The sequence below is a fragment of the Perognathus longimembris genome, chromosome 3 (assembly GCF_023159225.1).
Source record: "Perognathus longimembris pacificus isolate PPM17 chromosome 3, ASM2315922v1, whole genome shotgun sequence".
In the NCBI taxonomy this organism is placed as follows: domain Eukaryota; kingdom Metazoa; phylum Chordata; class Mammalia; order Rodentia; family Heteromyidae; genus Perognathus; species Perognathus longimembris.
Genome location: NC_063163.1, coordinates 5,195,679 through 5,211,672, shown reverse-complemented (window position 1 = coordinate 5,211,672; position 15,994 = coordinate 5,195,679).

Sequence of the window (15,994 nt, the reverse complement as noted above, 5' to 3'; positions counted from 1 at the left end):
CCAGAGCCCAAGGTCCAGGACTGGCAAAAAAAAAAAAAAAATCTGACCTCAGAGGAGGAATAAACCTCCTTATGTCATCATCTGTACCTGAGAGTTACACAGGTGCAGCAGGTGGATCTATATTCCAGAATGTTCCAAAGTCAACTTGGAGAAGCTGGACTCTTGAGCTTCCCAGAAGTTCCACCTTCTCCCTCAAATTATAATTACTGGTTTTGTTTCATTCTCCTACAAGAATATATTTCACTATTCCTCTCCTTCATTGCCTCAAACAACATATACAGATTTTTCTCCTCTTTTCCTAAAGAACGAAATTGGCAGAGTCATAAAGCGGGTGGGGAGAGAGAAAGAAAGAAAGAGTGCAAGTAAAATTTCTTTACTTGCATATCACAGAGTAATAAATACATATCACAGAAGAGAATATTGATAAATTTATTTTGTGAGTGGCCTCAAATAAATGCATTTGTGATCACAGAAAGAACTGTAAAGTTAAATTATCTCAACAAGGGTTTCTACTTTAGTGTCTCCTATAGCTTTTAAAGACTAAATTCACTAAAATATAATATGCTTATAAAATATACTATATAATGTTATTAAGCAAGCATTCATAGCTTCAGAACTCTGTCCAAAAGACAGGGTATAGCATCTGCTACATATTTATGCACAAACAACCTCCTCTAATATTCTTGATGTTGAGTGGTTGCTTGGCAAATAATATGGACCATTTGGACAGAGATTTAAAACTTTGATAATGAAAGAAGAGAGTGGCCCAGGCAGTTAGTGAAGGAGATGTAAGAATATTAAATCAATGGTTGGAAGAGCTTTTGCCAACATTTCTTGCTATATAACATTAGCCAAACTCTCATTCATGTTAGGTATCTCATTATCACCTTATTATTGCTTTCTTCACTAAGACTGAACTGTAATATCTCTCCACATTTTAAGCAGCAAGCAAAAGCATGTTTTCTTTACCTGAGTCTGCACACTGTCTTCTCCCCTGTTGCAGATTAAGGCTTATGCATTTCAATTGCCCCTCGATTTCTGAACACTGTTAGTGAACCTAAAAAGCCCCAATTCTTGCTCTGAAATTGTCAAATAATGCCATTTTAATTTCCTTTCCTAGTACATAGGCTTTGTATTTACAGTAGTTCATGATTGTGTCTGATATTTTTATTGGACTCACTAAATAAGAAACTATGTAATTAATGCCAATCTGGTTTCAGTAAGAAGATCTTACTATGGCAAATATGCAGGAATAAGAAAGAAAATCACCTTCAGTGTGGAGTTTATACGGCAAAGGGACCAGAGAGAAAATACAGAAATAATTGCAAAAATGCATATTATTTGAATAATGGTAGATGTTTGAAGTCAACGAACCAGCAATATAAAGGGCTGAAATTGACTGAATATGTCGATTTCAGTAAGTAGGCTTGTAATACGTTTTGATAACACCACATTTTGAGAACTATACTAACTGCATGATATTAGGCCTAGTAAAAACTCATCACTTGTCAAGTCCTTGTTCCACCCTGAGCCTTGTGCTGTGTTCGTTTCTTTCCTTCCTCACTTGGAGATTGACTCCCCTGCTCATGTGTGACATGACATCCATTTTGCCCACGCGGAGAGAAGTTTGTCTTTTGTAAGCGAGACATATACATCCTCAGTAATGCAGCAGGACATACTTGAACCTTAGTTAATCATTCCCTAGATGATTCAGAAAATCGACTTAACGTAACAGGGCTCGTGAAATGATCAAATGACTAAGTTCCTATCTGAAGGACTTAAAACTAAGCTGTTGAACACGGTTGTAACACTAACTAATAATATCTCTCCAGGAGCAAATTTTTCTCTTATCAAAGTAAAAATATAATGGTCAAAGAACAGAAAACATATGTCCTGATGTGTGTATTTTTCTAGAGGGGATTTTATTAACCTCTTAATATGTACACAAAATGTATATGTAACTACTCTAACTTGATTGAAGATTGGAAGTATCAGAATTAATCAGTGTGAAAAAATAGACTGCTTAGCAATAACATTTTGGAAAAAATGGAAGAAAATATTAGGTAATTTGATAAGAAATAGATTAGTAGTTTGTATTCTTTATTCCCCTTTCCATTTACTTTCCTTCATTGATTCCATCTTTCAGAAACATTTGCTGATATTTGCTATGAGCCAAGGCTTACATGTATGCCTTCTTCATAATTAAATATTTTGATATTATACCACTAATGTAAACACTGCAGGCTTTTATGGGTGGAGTAAACTTTTAACTGACTGTTTCTTTCAATTGTCATAAATTTTTCATGGCATGTTTTTGGAAAAACACCAACAAGTGGAATTTAAACAGTCTATAATTTCTTATAATATTAAAGCAGCTCAATTTAATATTTACCCTTGGAATGTTATTCTTTGGAACATAATTCTAAATGAGGCATGATTTAAAGAATGCTTTACAAGATATATATGAAAGATGTAAAAGATCAAATCCATTCCTTCTGTAATTTCGTAATGCTGGATGTTGCTTTGTTTATGTATGCAATGAAAATTTTAAAATGATAAGATGGAACGCTAAACCATTGGGATGACTCATACAGAAAATTGCCTTGGAGTTTATTTTAAAATGTTCCACATAAACTAGACTCTTATTTAAAGTTTACTTGTGGCTTAAATGAATTGCACAGGCTTTGGCACGCCACGTTTTATAAATGAATAGTCATTACAACTAAGACTAGCTGGCTCAGAATGCATTACTTGCTTTTCATATTTTCATGAGCCACGCCATTCAAAGGCAAGTACAGCACTTCTCTGCCTATGTTCCCAGTTGATGGAAGAAACTGTTTTCCATACTTGATAACAGGATGAATGGGCTTTAAAAAAAAGATATTACACAAAAGCACCATTTGTAGCAAGGAATGAAAAGAAAGCAATGTGAAAACGACTGCTGTTGAACCTGCAGTGATCGTTGGAGGATTGATCGTAAGTGCTCTGACAGGTAGCATGTTCATATTCGGCAGTGAAGAATTGAGATGCACAGTAAATAGGTGGCATTTTAATGAACAAGTACACTAAGCAGCTACTTGGCAGGAGGGCAGGAAGGCAGCGCTCCTACGTGCCAGGGAGTCAGGAAGCCACACAGAACCAAGGGCTGGATGTCAGCACAAGAAGGACCCATGTGCTCCCCAGCGGCTGAGCTCTAGGCTCAGCGTCAGGAAGCTGTGGAGGCAAAGGAGATCCGACTCAGTGTGAAAGGACAAGGTCAAGAAGAAGGTCGTTTTTTCTTTTGTTTCTTGTGTCTCTGCATTTATTGCCTTCTTTCTTCCTTCTGTCTCTTTGCTTCTGTTCAGGAAATCTGTTAGCTGCATATAAAGTAAGGATATTTCAGAGACCATTTGACACCAAACATACAGGCTTAAAAGAAAATAAGTTAGAAGAAACACACGCAACTCACAGCAAGTTAGAAAAGCAAACACTGGAAAGAAGGGAGATTACCACCTGTGAATTTGAAAATACTCAAATCTCAACAAAAAATAAAGTAAGCATTAGACAATGGCCCATTTCCATTAGAAGTGGAGAGAAACTGCCCCAGGAAAGTCCAGGCACTGAACCTACTAGACAAAGATTTTAATGCTATAGACAAAAATAAGTGAACCAGAAAATGGTCTTAAAACACACAGAATATTTTAATAAAGACACAGAGGGGACAAATTAAAGACTGAGAAAAAAGTATAAGAACTAAAAGAAAAATTCAGTTGAACAGTTTTAATTGCAGTTTTAAGCACAGAGGATAAGAATCTCAAATTTGGATGAAGTTTCATTGAAATTATCTAGTCCAAAGAAATAATAGGAAACAAAAGTGATGGAAGAAAGGACTGAGGCTCAGGATCAAGTGAATATGCTCACGTGTGTGGATATGTTACACAAAAGAAAAGAGAAAAGAAGTGATGTCAGAAGATAATGGTGGAATGTGGCGTCTGTGTGAAACCGCAAGAGTTTGCACATCCAAAAATTTCATCAGACTCTGAAAAATGAAACCAAAAAGATTCTCACTGATGTGTGTTACAATACAAATGATTTAAAGATGAGCACTGAGAAACAGGAAACCTGATGATGACACTTAAATAAAATAATCCCACAAAAGCTATTTTCCTATCAGAGGTCAGAAAGCAGGGGAGGCAGTCCAATACCATCTTTAATTTATGAAAAGAAAATACTGTCAAATGAAAATTATATAGTCAGTGAAAATATTGAATAGAAAAGAGACAATAAACTTATAGATAAAGCAACAGGAACTTATCACCACTAGAACTTCCTTGAAAAAAGTATCCGTGTTAGTCTTTCAGGCTCAACTGAAAGAAAATTGAGCAATAAATAACTTGATGCACTATGAAGAAATCATCAACTTCAGTGCAGGAACACAATAATAGATAGACTATTCAGTAGTAGTGTATCTCATTTTCATTGAACTTTGTCTTATGACAAATACTTACAAATGGTAAATAGAATAATGATCACAGCAGACTCTATTTAAAGATGTGTCTGTAACAATAAAAACATAGGAATGGATATTTATTAGTTGAATTGATAGAAGCAGAGATTTTACAAGTAGTTGAAACTCAATCGGAGTATCAGTTTAGTCTAGACTATTTTAAATCTGAGGTGCTAATTGTAATCCTCATAGCCATCATTGTGAAAATGTTAAAAGCACACACAAAATGAATTGAAAAGGCAATTATAAATGTATTAAACTCAACCAAAATCATAGAAAGGCAGAATGGATTTCTTAAAAAGCAATGCAAATCAAAAATTCATTGTATATATGACACTTATTTTGCATCCAAAGAGAAAAATTATGCATTGAAGGTGTTACTTCATGCAGATAGTAAGTAAAATGGAATCTAGACAGCCTTACTAATATCAATCACTTATCGTAGAACAAAGGATAAGAAACAAATTAATGTCCTTCTTTAAGTAATCCTCCCTGAAGTTTGAGTTTCGCTAAAGAAGTGGGCCAATGCCATCCAATGTACCATTAATGGAACCATTTTTATGTCTGTTGCTATGGGTAAGAATCCTTTATTAACAATGGAATCATAAATAATCTTTCAACTTCATTGCATGTGAACAAGAAACCAGGTAGAGCAGTATTCTACTTGCATATTTTAGTGATCATAGACATGATGTCCAGCCAAGTACAATCCCTTCTCTTCCTTGTTTTTGGCCGTATTGGAATTTGTATGCAGAACCTCAGATTTACCAGGAAATCATACTGCCAGGTGAGTTAATACTCCCATCTTTTATGCTTTACTTACATTTTTATCCACATGTAGAAAACTGCAACTCAATCTCTATCCATCACCTTGCACAATTATCAACCCAAAATGGATCAAAGACCTCAGGGTAAGACCTGCAATTATGGAACTATTACAGGAAGGAGTAGGAGAAACTCTGAGACTCCTTGAGAGAGGTAAAAACTTGCTGAGTAAAGATCTGGAAGCACAGCAAATCGAAGAGACTTGATAAATGGGACTGTCACAACGTTTCTGTATGGCAAATGACATGGCCAACAAGCTAAAAAAACATGCAGCTGACAGAATGGGAGGACTTTGCCAGCTACCTCAGACAGTAGCCTAATATCCAGATTATATAAAGAACTTAAAAAAAATTAAACTTCCAAAGAACCAACAACACAATTGATCATGATTGATAAATTGGCTAATGAGCTAAAGATAGCCTTCTCAGAAAAAGAAGTAAAATGGCCAATAGACACATGATGGAAGGTTTAATATCTCAGGCTATAAAGGAAATGAAAATTAAAACAACATTGAGTTCCACCTTACCTGTTAGAATGGCTGTTATCATTAACTTTTAGATAGCGTCTTATACAGTTCCTCACTCTGGGCTGAACTTTATTCCTCCTATTTATGAATCCCACATAGATGAGTATACAGAATCAAAATCCCCACTCCCACCCACCCCCGGCTCATGTTTGAGATTGAGTCTCATTAACTTTTTGTCAGGATGGCTTAGAATTTTAATCCTCCTGGTGTTCACCTTCCCGGAAACTGGCACTGTAGGCAGGGGCCACCATGCCCAGATAAGAAGTATTTTCTTTACATAGGGTTTTCGATATAAATGGAAGCTTTAAAAAATGTGTGGCACAGAAATTTGACATATGAACCAAATAAGAACTAATTTCTATTCCCTATATAATATTTAGGAAAATATTAAGTAACCCAGCAGAAATACCTATTTTTCTTGTGAAGGTGATTTTGAAATTTTTAATTCAAAAAAACATTTATTTCCATTGAGGTGAAAGAATGTCATCAACATATTTTTATTGAACAATAGCAGAGTAAACAATACTGTCACAAAGGAAATGATTTAGTTTTCTAATCCTTTTTAGTTTGTGCATTGCTATTTTGATGCCACCAAATAGTGATTCAGAATGGCAGAATGTGTGTGTTCTCAGGTCGACCACAACAGGAAACACAAAGGTGAAGACTTGTGAAATTAATCGTGAATTTCCCTCTAACGTCAGGTATCATCAAACGTTGGTTAATAAAAAGAATACATCGAGATTATGAGAATTCTCTGGAGGGAATACTGGTGGAGACTGAAGCTAAAGGAAGATGAATGAGCTGAAACAGAAGTGATACTATCGTGCAAGATTAGAATCTAGGGTTTAGAAATATTTCTTTCAGCTAAAGGGCTGAAAGAATAAAAGATGCTTTGATCTCTTATTCAACCTGACTAGTTTAATTATTATTAGGTGTGAATAGGTCTACAGTTATGTTTAGATTCATTGGACCTTAATATTAATTATAATACTCTAATACTAGTACATAGCAATCAAATAAGTGAGGAACATCAGATGGGCCATTCTATCTTCAGAGCCATATTGCTATTGGGTACCTCTGGCAATTAATAATAATTAATGTTAGCTTGTAACTCGACACGGACAGTGCTGTTCTATTATATTGCTATTACTTTTTAATGGATTTTATGTTTGGTGCCAGCTGGGTAGAAATTATTGGGGATATTTTGTCTCAGATCATTGGTCTTGGTCAAGAGGTTTTGTAGCACTAGTGTCAGGCTGATTTCACTGCCTCAGATCCTGGCACAAGATAGGAGCTGAAAAGTGACCAAAGTGAGAGATGGGATTATGCTACTAAAGATTGAAAACCAGCCATTGATACCCACGGCCTTTTACCTATGCCGGGGCTCTCAAATCACTGAGTGTGGAAGAATCTACATGTCCAACTCAAATTGCTTTTGGATAAAGTAGCATGACATATTCATTCTAGCCTCCACTGACGTTGGAGGTACAATAGGTAGATAACCATAAAGTGGTCTCTAGACATCTGGGAAGGCCTCAAGGTGTTCCTCATTAACAAAAACATTCATTTTTTTCAGTAGAATTCCATCATAAATAAATAAGGGATCTAGAGTGAATTTTCCCATGAGGTCACATTTTGGATTCAGCCGGTTAGCTTGAGCGGTCCTCGAGGTGTATATCATTTGTTTTTCCTTGTCCATCTTTTTTTTTTATTTCCCCAAGTGTACCTTCATTTTGTGAACACATCTGTTATTCTTGACTCTATTATGAGACATGAGAAGTAGGCTCTTCAATACCTTTGTTCCTTTAGTCTTCTGTGTTTGCTCATTGCTCAGAGCTCCTGTGGAGTCTAATACAAACACAGCTTTCTACACCCTCAATAAACACACTTCACAGCAAGACTTAGGAAACAACAACAAAGCTCTTCACATGAGGGCCAACACAGAGAACATAGTAGAAGTGAATACCAAAATATTATGAGCTTATTTTGCAAACACAGAATCCTCTTATATGCCGGATTCTGCACTATGTCCAAACAATGTTCACAATGACCACCAAGAGTACAATAAGTATTGTTGGAGGTTACTGAATCTTTCAGTTCTTTAAAAAAATTTATTTTCATCTTTAAGTAATTGTACAAAAAAAAGTTTCCTTTCAACAAAGTAGTGTATGAATGAAAGGATCTTGATCAACGTTACCTCCTTCATCATGCTACCCATCACTCTCAACCCTATTGTTTAAATTCTTTTTGTCATTTAAACTGAAAGTTTCCTGTAACTAAAGAATGAGTGAATTGGAATAGAACTATCTGCTGTTCATTATGGTGTAGCTTAGGAAAACGAAAAATAAAAAGCTAACTTCATTTTCAATAATAGAGACATGATTCAAAACGTTATGCTATACAAACATACAAAACAAAACCATCAAGATTAAGAGATAGGGTTACAGTGGCTCATGCCTGTTACTCTAGCTACTCAAGAGGGTAAGATCTGAGGATCATGGTTCAGACAGTCCAGAAAGAAACACTGTGTGACTCTTATCTTCCATTAACCTGCAAAATCTCAGAAGTGGGGGCTGGGAAAATAGCCTAGTGGCAACAGTGCTTGCCTTGTATACATGAAGCCCTGGGTTCGATTCCTTAGCACCCCATATATAGAAAACGGCCAGAAGTGGCACTGTGGCTCAAGCGATAGAGTGCTAGCCTTGAGCAGAAATAAGCCAGGGACAGTGCTCAGGCCCTGAGTCCAAGCCCCAGGACTGGCAACAAAAACAAAACAAAAATCTCAGAAGTGGGAGTGTGGCTCAAGTGGCAGAGTGCTAGCATTGAGCAGACACAGCCAAGTGAGAGAGGGAGGCCCTGAGTTCATGCTCCAGTACTGACACCAAAAGTATTATACAGATGCATAATTATTGAAATGGAAAGCTATCAATAATACTAAGTAGAAAATTATATCGAAGATACATATCACTAAATTCATTGATACTTAGATGATACTTCCTTCAGTATTCATTCAGAAATTCTCTTTGATTTCAAAGGGAGTAGTTCTGTTTTCTAATAATCCTTTAAGATACACTATGCCTTGCCCTCTCTTGTCCCATGCGACACATATGGGATGATTTCTCAGAGCATATTTGTGTGTGTGTGTGTGTGTGTATGTGTGTATGTGTGTGTGTGCCTATGGTAGTGGGGAATCTATCTACAGCCTTGTGCATTGACCATCTTTATTCAATATAATTTAAAAAACAGAGGGTGAATTTTTTAGAGGTTCAACGCATACAAATCATAGATGTATAACTTTATAATATCTTGCTGCTCAATTACATATGCACGATTAAAAGCAGCATTTGGTGTTAGCTCTGAGCTTTCTGTGTTTAGTCTTTGGTAATATTTCTGTTATAATTTTGATTGGTTCTCATTTTTCACAATTTACATGATTCTTCTGGGTTCTGCTAATTTAATGATGGCCTTGCAAGCTCCAGTTCATGTCCAGACTCTCCTTTAAAAACACTTTGTGGGGGCTGGGAATATGGCCTAGTGGCAAGAGTGCCTGCCTCCTATACATGAGGCCCTGGGTTCAATTCCCCAGCACCACATATACAGAAAACGGCCAGAAGTGGCGCTGTGGCTCAAGTGGCAGAGTGCTAGCCTTGAGCAAAAAGAAGCCAGGGGCAGTGCTCAGGCCCTGAGTCCAAGCCCCAGGACTGGCCAAAACAAAACAAAACAAAAAACAACAACAACAACAACAACAAAACACTTTGTGACACTTCACTTCTACTTCCCTCCCACCCCCTCAATGGGAGGTAGAGTCTTGCAGATTTCACTGCTTGCTCTGGTTTTAAACTGAAATTCTCAGGCTCTTGGGCTTCTGATCAGCTAGTATTACAAGTGTGAAGCACCAGTATCCAACTTAAAAGTGCTTTTGTGTAAACAGAATGGCTTATAATGTAGTCAAGATATTCCTGATAATCTCCTAGAAATTAGACGTCATTCAGTGCCTCCTACACTCATTCAACCTCTTCTTTTTTTTAATGGAGTCTGCCTTGTTAACCCATTCTCCAAGAGCTCATTCTTTCTCTGTACATGTTTCTCTAGGTATTAAAAATAGTTACCTGCCATTCTTGATCTGTATTCTGAATTTCTTCTACGGAAAGCATACATTTCCCTGAATGGTATTTGATATTCAGAGATCACCAGACCGCAGTTTACTTTCCAAAGCTCATCATCCTCTCAGGCCTGGTTTTACTAATCTAGGAAGAATCAGAAGGCTTGACATTTGGCATTTATGTGCCACATTCACTTACATCTGCCTTCATCTCACATCTAGCTCATTTACCTAATTTTAAGAGGGAAGCATGATCATCGGAGGTAGGAAGTTCTTATAAGCCATAGGCTCATCTGTGTGAGTCTATTTCCTGTTGCTGATAGCACTTCAGACAGGCTCAGTGATAAGGACAAGAGATCAATTTTGTCTCATGAGTCTGTGGTTGGGCTATGTCCTCTGTCGACTGCCTTCTAGTGGGCAAAGTCCCATGATGCTTAGGACATCCCATGTAAGAGCAAGTGGATGATTGTGTGTCCTCTAGTCTCCCTCAGGAGGTCATCATCCTGAGAACTTCATCCAGTTCTTACCTTGTCTCAATGACCATTGCTAAATAGCTACTGAGGTGGTTCCTACCCTCTTCCTGCTTCACAATGGAAATTAAAGTTTTAACATTTGAATGCCTTGAAGTCATGATATCAGAACTATTGTGTACAACATTAAATTCCAACTGTGATTGTTGGTGAAAGTTTTCAGATCACACCATAAGTACTGTAATGGACAGGGGCTTAAATCTGGGAGACTGTTTACCATGTTGGAAATGACAAACAAGAAGTCTTGTTTAAGCACCTAGTACATGCAGCATCCTTCAGGAAGACTCAGTGTATTGTGCATTTCTGCAAACCTTATCCTTGGTGAGCTATCTAAACTTCCTGTGCCACAGTTTCCTAAGCGATAAACAGGAGAGAATAATACTGCTATATTTCACCATATGTATTGTTAATGAAACAAAGCCACATGTGCACAAGAAATAAAAATTAACCTTTATAACAGCTTATGTATTACACATTTATCATATATGAATGCACTTGTGCTGTTCATGCTGAATACTTTCTTACCTATAAATTTCTTTGTGCATCATTGAGAAAATTTTGCTCTCCTGTAGAGATTGCATGGCAAGAATCACTGGTTTTTCAAAAGATTAGTATCATTTTTTTCTCACTCTGTAAGTTTCAAAAAGAGATGATAGATTTATTTCTAAAAGGACATACTTTAGAGTTGTGACATTTAAGTAGAAAAAAAAAATCATGAGTGTATTTTAAGGTGTATTAACTTTTCAGGTTAAGCTAGCTCCAGTTTAAAAAAGTTTTAAACAATTTGAATTAGATGAATTTTCTTTGTACAATAACTTCAGAAATCAAGGGAAATTTTATAGGTAATGCCATTAACCCATGTCAAGGTGGTTCAAATGAGCCCGATTTTAGTAAGAAAAGAAAATAGGAAGTGCCATTCATGTTCTTTTGATGGCTGTGCCTTTATTACCATCACTGAGGCCATTTAAATGATGAGTGACTAAAAGAAAGTGTGTTCATTTCTTAAGTATGATGTGGATATCTGTGCTTTTATCATGAATTTCGTATTAGGAATAGTTAGGCAATGTTCGTTTTGAAGGTAATGGACAATAAACCAGTATTCTATTGAGAACTGACCATGGTACAGAGTAATACAGGAAAGTAGCAATTTTAAATCTACCGAAGCTCAACCAAGCAATGCAATTTCAAATCAACGAGAGAGAAAAGACATGATTGGAATGGAAGAAAATTCTACAAATAGGAAGGGCGGTGAGTGACGATCACAAACCTTAACAATGACTGATACTCATTTATATTAATTTTCAGCCCTACAATTCTATTAAATGTTCCCAGAAGGTCTTGAGAAGATCTCAATGAAAGTCAAGCTATGGCTTTTGGCCTCACTTCAAAGCAGCTGAACATGTTCTCCTTGCTTTTTAATGATCATTTTCATTATTAAAATAGATGTGTACCCCTGAAACCATAATACTGAACTAAATCTTTTGCATTTTCAGTTGTCTACCTTTTCCTTAAAAGTGTTTTACAAAGAAACAGACCCAAATAACCTAGATTGATTTAAATTTTTCACTCACATTCACTTATTTTTTTTAACTGTTGCCACAACTGGCACATTAGCCATAACTGTAGTAAGTACTTATATTCTAAGAGAAAATTAAAAAAGGAAAAATAGTATTATGCTTCTCTTCACAATATTTTTTTAAACACAGTAAATCTTAGGAAGTCATTTTTACTTTATATTTTGTTGAAACGTTATCCATATAGAAACGACAGTAGTAACCAGCATATATCATGCATACAGAAGGGCAGTATGAAGTTTTTGATGTACTGAATCTCACGGAACAGAGCTGTGATAAGCACAGAATCACTGCTGCATGTGCAGAACGGAGTCTGAGCCTGGGCTATGCTGGTTCCATTTTGAAAATTGGAACAAGTCACCCATTGGACCTGTTACCGAGTTATAGTCAACGACTTCATTACCAGATAAGTAAACAGCAGTACAGATTATATGTTCAAGGTCAACCCTACATCCAGCTACACAGGGTTTCTTGATGTCTTTCATTTTTCCCATACACATGGCAGACAAGTGTGAGTAAGAGCAAACGACCACCCAGGGCTGAAAAGGCCCATTTGTGTCGAGGGTGTATTCCCACGACTTAAAGACACTCTTGCTGTCTTCTCAGAACTAAGGATGGTATTATTAAAGCCATTTTTCTTCTTTCTTCTTTATTTGGGAGTGGAGGTTTAATGACAGGTATCAAGGTCTTGTGTTTCCTAGGCAAAGGCTCCACTGGGTAAGTCTCACCCCTCTAGTATGTTTGCTTTTTAATTTGTGTTTCAAATAACATCTCCTGGTTTGCCCAGGTCCTCCTTTCTCCACCTCTCAAGCAACTGAGGTTATAGACAATCACCACTACCATACCCAGCCTGTGATTGCCATTATTTTGCGTATGTTGTAGCTGTATTTTGTATTGGAAAATAACAAGCCTCCAAAATTCAAAGCCGATATTATTGGCTCTCCCATCCTTACCAAAGTGTGGCATGCAAATGGCATCATCAACTCAAATAATATTTTACCAAACATGCAAGTAACATTTGAAAGAAATGCAGGTATACTCAAGTGGCAGACAAAGGAGTATGTGGATTTCTGTATGTTGGAGAGGTGTACAGATCATTTTACTTGCCCTGCTGATGGTGTGTTCAAAAAATTTATTGAGTTCTTTCTGTTAAAAAAAAAGCAATAAAGTCAATATATTAAGTTCTTCTTGAATGACATTGTAGTTCCAATCTATGGGAGAGAAGATACTTGCTATGAACAATGAGACCAATCATAAGGGAGAGAAGCTGACGTATGAGATTGACTATTCTTTATCACTGAGACCCAAGGGCAAGCTCATGGCCATTGGGATAACATTCCAGACATATTGGTCAAGATATATAATTTCTTGGCTAGCAACGAGACTTTCCTAATTCTTAATAGAATAATGATGTTCAAAATTCATCTTATGCAGGATGCTTTCCTCATGTTTTTGGCAGAGACTCATCTTTGCTTCTTCAAATGTTGCTGTGGTGAAATAGGTTTTCTTTTGAAATTTGTATAAAAGCATCATAAAAGAAAGAAATAAAAGCAGCAAGAGAATCAATAAAGATAAGGGAAAACAGCTTCTATAGAATTAATTTTTTCTATTAAACTTCATATCATAGCTCTTTCCTAGTAATATATTGTGTATATTCATCTATGAAGAAAAATAAATACATATAAATTTTGTTTACATTTTCATTTCTTATAAGCATTACAAGGGTAAGGATGATTTTGAAAATAGCATCAAGTTGATCATGTTGTATATAGTTATTTGTATCAGGTGGAAAGAAGAATGGAAATTTAACTTGATTATTATCTTCCCTTCCTTCCTTCCTTCCTTCCTTCCTTCCTTCCTTCCTTCCTTCCTTCCTTCCTTCCTTCCTTCCTTCCTTCCTTCCTTCCTTCCTTCCTTCCCTCCTCCCTCCTTTCCTCCCTCCCTCCCTCCCTCCCTCTCTTTCTTCCTTCCTCCCTTCCTTCCTCCCTTCTCTCTTTTTGCTTTGGTTTCCACTAATGGGGATTGAATTTAGGGTCCTGTGATTTCTAAGTAGGCAATCTAACACTTGATTTACAGAGTCAATCTTCTTTGCTTTAGTAAATTTGGGATATGGTTTCCTGTTTTGGCCTAGGACTAGCCTCAAAGTGCTAAGTGCCTCTTTAGTAGTTGGGATCATAGACATGTGCCACTATATCCAGTCTGGTCGTCTTAAGAAAGACAAAGAAATGTAGTTAATATGATAGTCCTTCCAAGGAAAGAAAAACAAAGGCTATTGATGGGTAGCAGCTTCCACACACATACAGAGTTTATCCCTTACATAGGCTAAGGTGAAAAAAAAGTGGACATGTTTAAAACCAATTTGGAAGGGCTCTGAGGGAAATACACTTGATGCAACACTTCCATCCTCATGGAGTTTAGAATCTACTTGGACATCATGACTATTCTTTTGGTTTTGCTCTTGGAACTCAAGGCTCTCTCTTGCTTGAATTTCTCAGCGGCACTCTGCCACTTGAGCCACATCCCTACCTTTTTTGCTGTTGTTAATTATTTCAGGAATTTAGTCTCATGGATTTTTCTGTCCAACACGACCTCAAGCCAAGATCTTCCGTATGTAAGCCTCCAATGTAGCTGGAATTACAGGCATGAGTCACTGTTACTGAACTGACAAATAATTATTTCCAAACAACAATATTATGGCTAAGAGACAATTAGTCAGAACACAGCAGTGTATATATCATATCGATGTTATATATTATATATAAATGATATATAAGCTATGACACACACATATGTTTACTATTTTAAGAAACTCAGAATGATATCAAAGATAAAGTCACATTAGAGCTGATATTCTGAGATAGGCTGGGTAGAGCCCATTGGAAGAATTGACAGGTATGGAGAAGGCTTTCAGGGGGAAAGAATAAAAGCTAATGTTACTAAACAAAAACAATAATATGCAACAATAGTCACGTGACTTCTAATTTTCTTTAGTCACCCATACACTTAATTCTCAATATATATCAAGGGAGGATTTGACAAGGAAATTGTCTTTATGCTTCCATTACTATTAGAAATGTCCAGGGACCTGGCACGACTTAAGTGGCTGCCTTTCTTTTTAAAAGCAACTAAATCACAGTGGGGCTGCTTCATCAATGTGAAAACCCCTTTTAGAGAGTTGCTATGGATCATCTTGTTCTACCGTTTTTACCCATTTGCATCTGTGTGATGTTTCTTAAACCAAGGCGCACATAAGTTTAGCATGCAGGGTATTCATAAACGGTTTACTGAAGCTGAAGCATTTTAAGATTAAGTTCAGTACATATGAATAAAAAATCAAATGATGTAAGCTGGCACCATTTCCAAAGTTTCAAGAAATGGAAGGATGCCTTGATTTTTACTGTTGAGTTCCAACTTCTTATAGTGACCTTCTTGCCTCTTTATTGGTAAAGGTGCTATTCCTAGATACCACGTCGATATGATATAATGATAATAATGATATAATGATAATAATGCATACTCCCATGTTTCCTAGATTGGTTGAAGCCTACAACTTAAAATTGTGTTTTGAAGGAAAGGCAAGAAATGCTCTTTCTTTTTCTAGAGGTGTTTTCTTCATTTGCCTTTTATAATTTTTCTTTCATGATTATACATTTCTAAGAAAACTTATAGTTCAAAGACCCCACATTTATGAAAGGGTTAAAAAGCTCATGAATTGGCCCCCTGGTGATTCCTGCAAGTTCTCAGAACTCAGCATGCATCTCCAAACACTAGCGACCTTCACCATGTGTGAGAGACCATTATCCACTGGCCATAAGGGAAGCCCTTCTATCTCCACTATGTCTCTTCCATACTTACAGTCTGGCTGAAAATTCAAGTCTATCCTTACACAGTAAACATGGAAAAACCTTTCTATTGCACTCTCCAGATTTAAGAGTCTTTCCTAAGGAACTG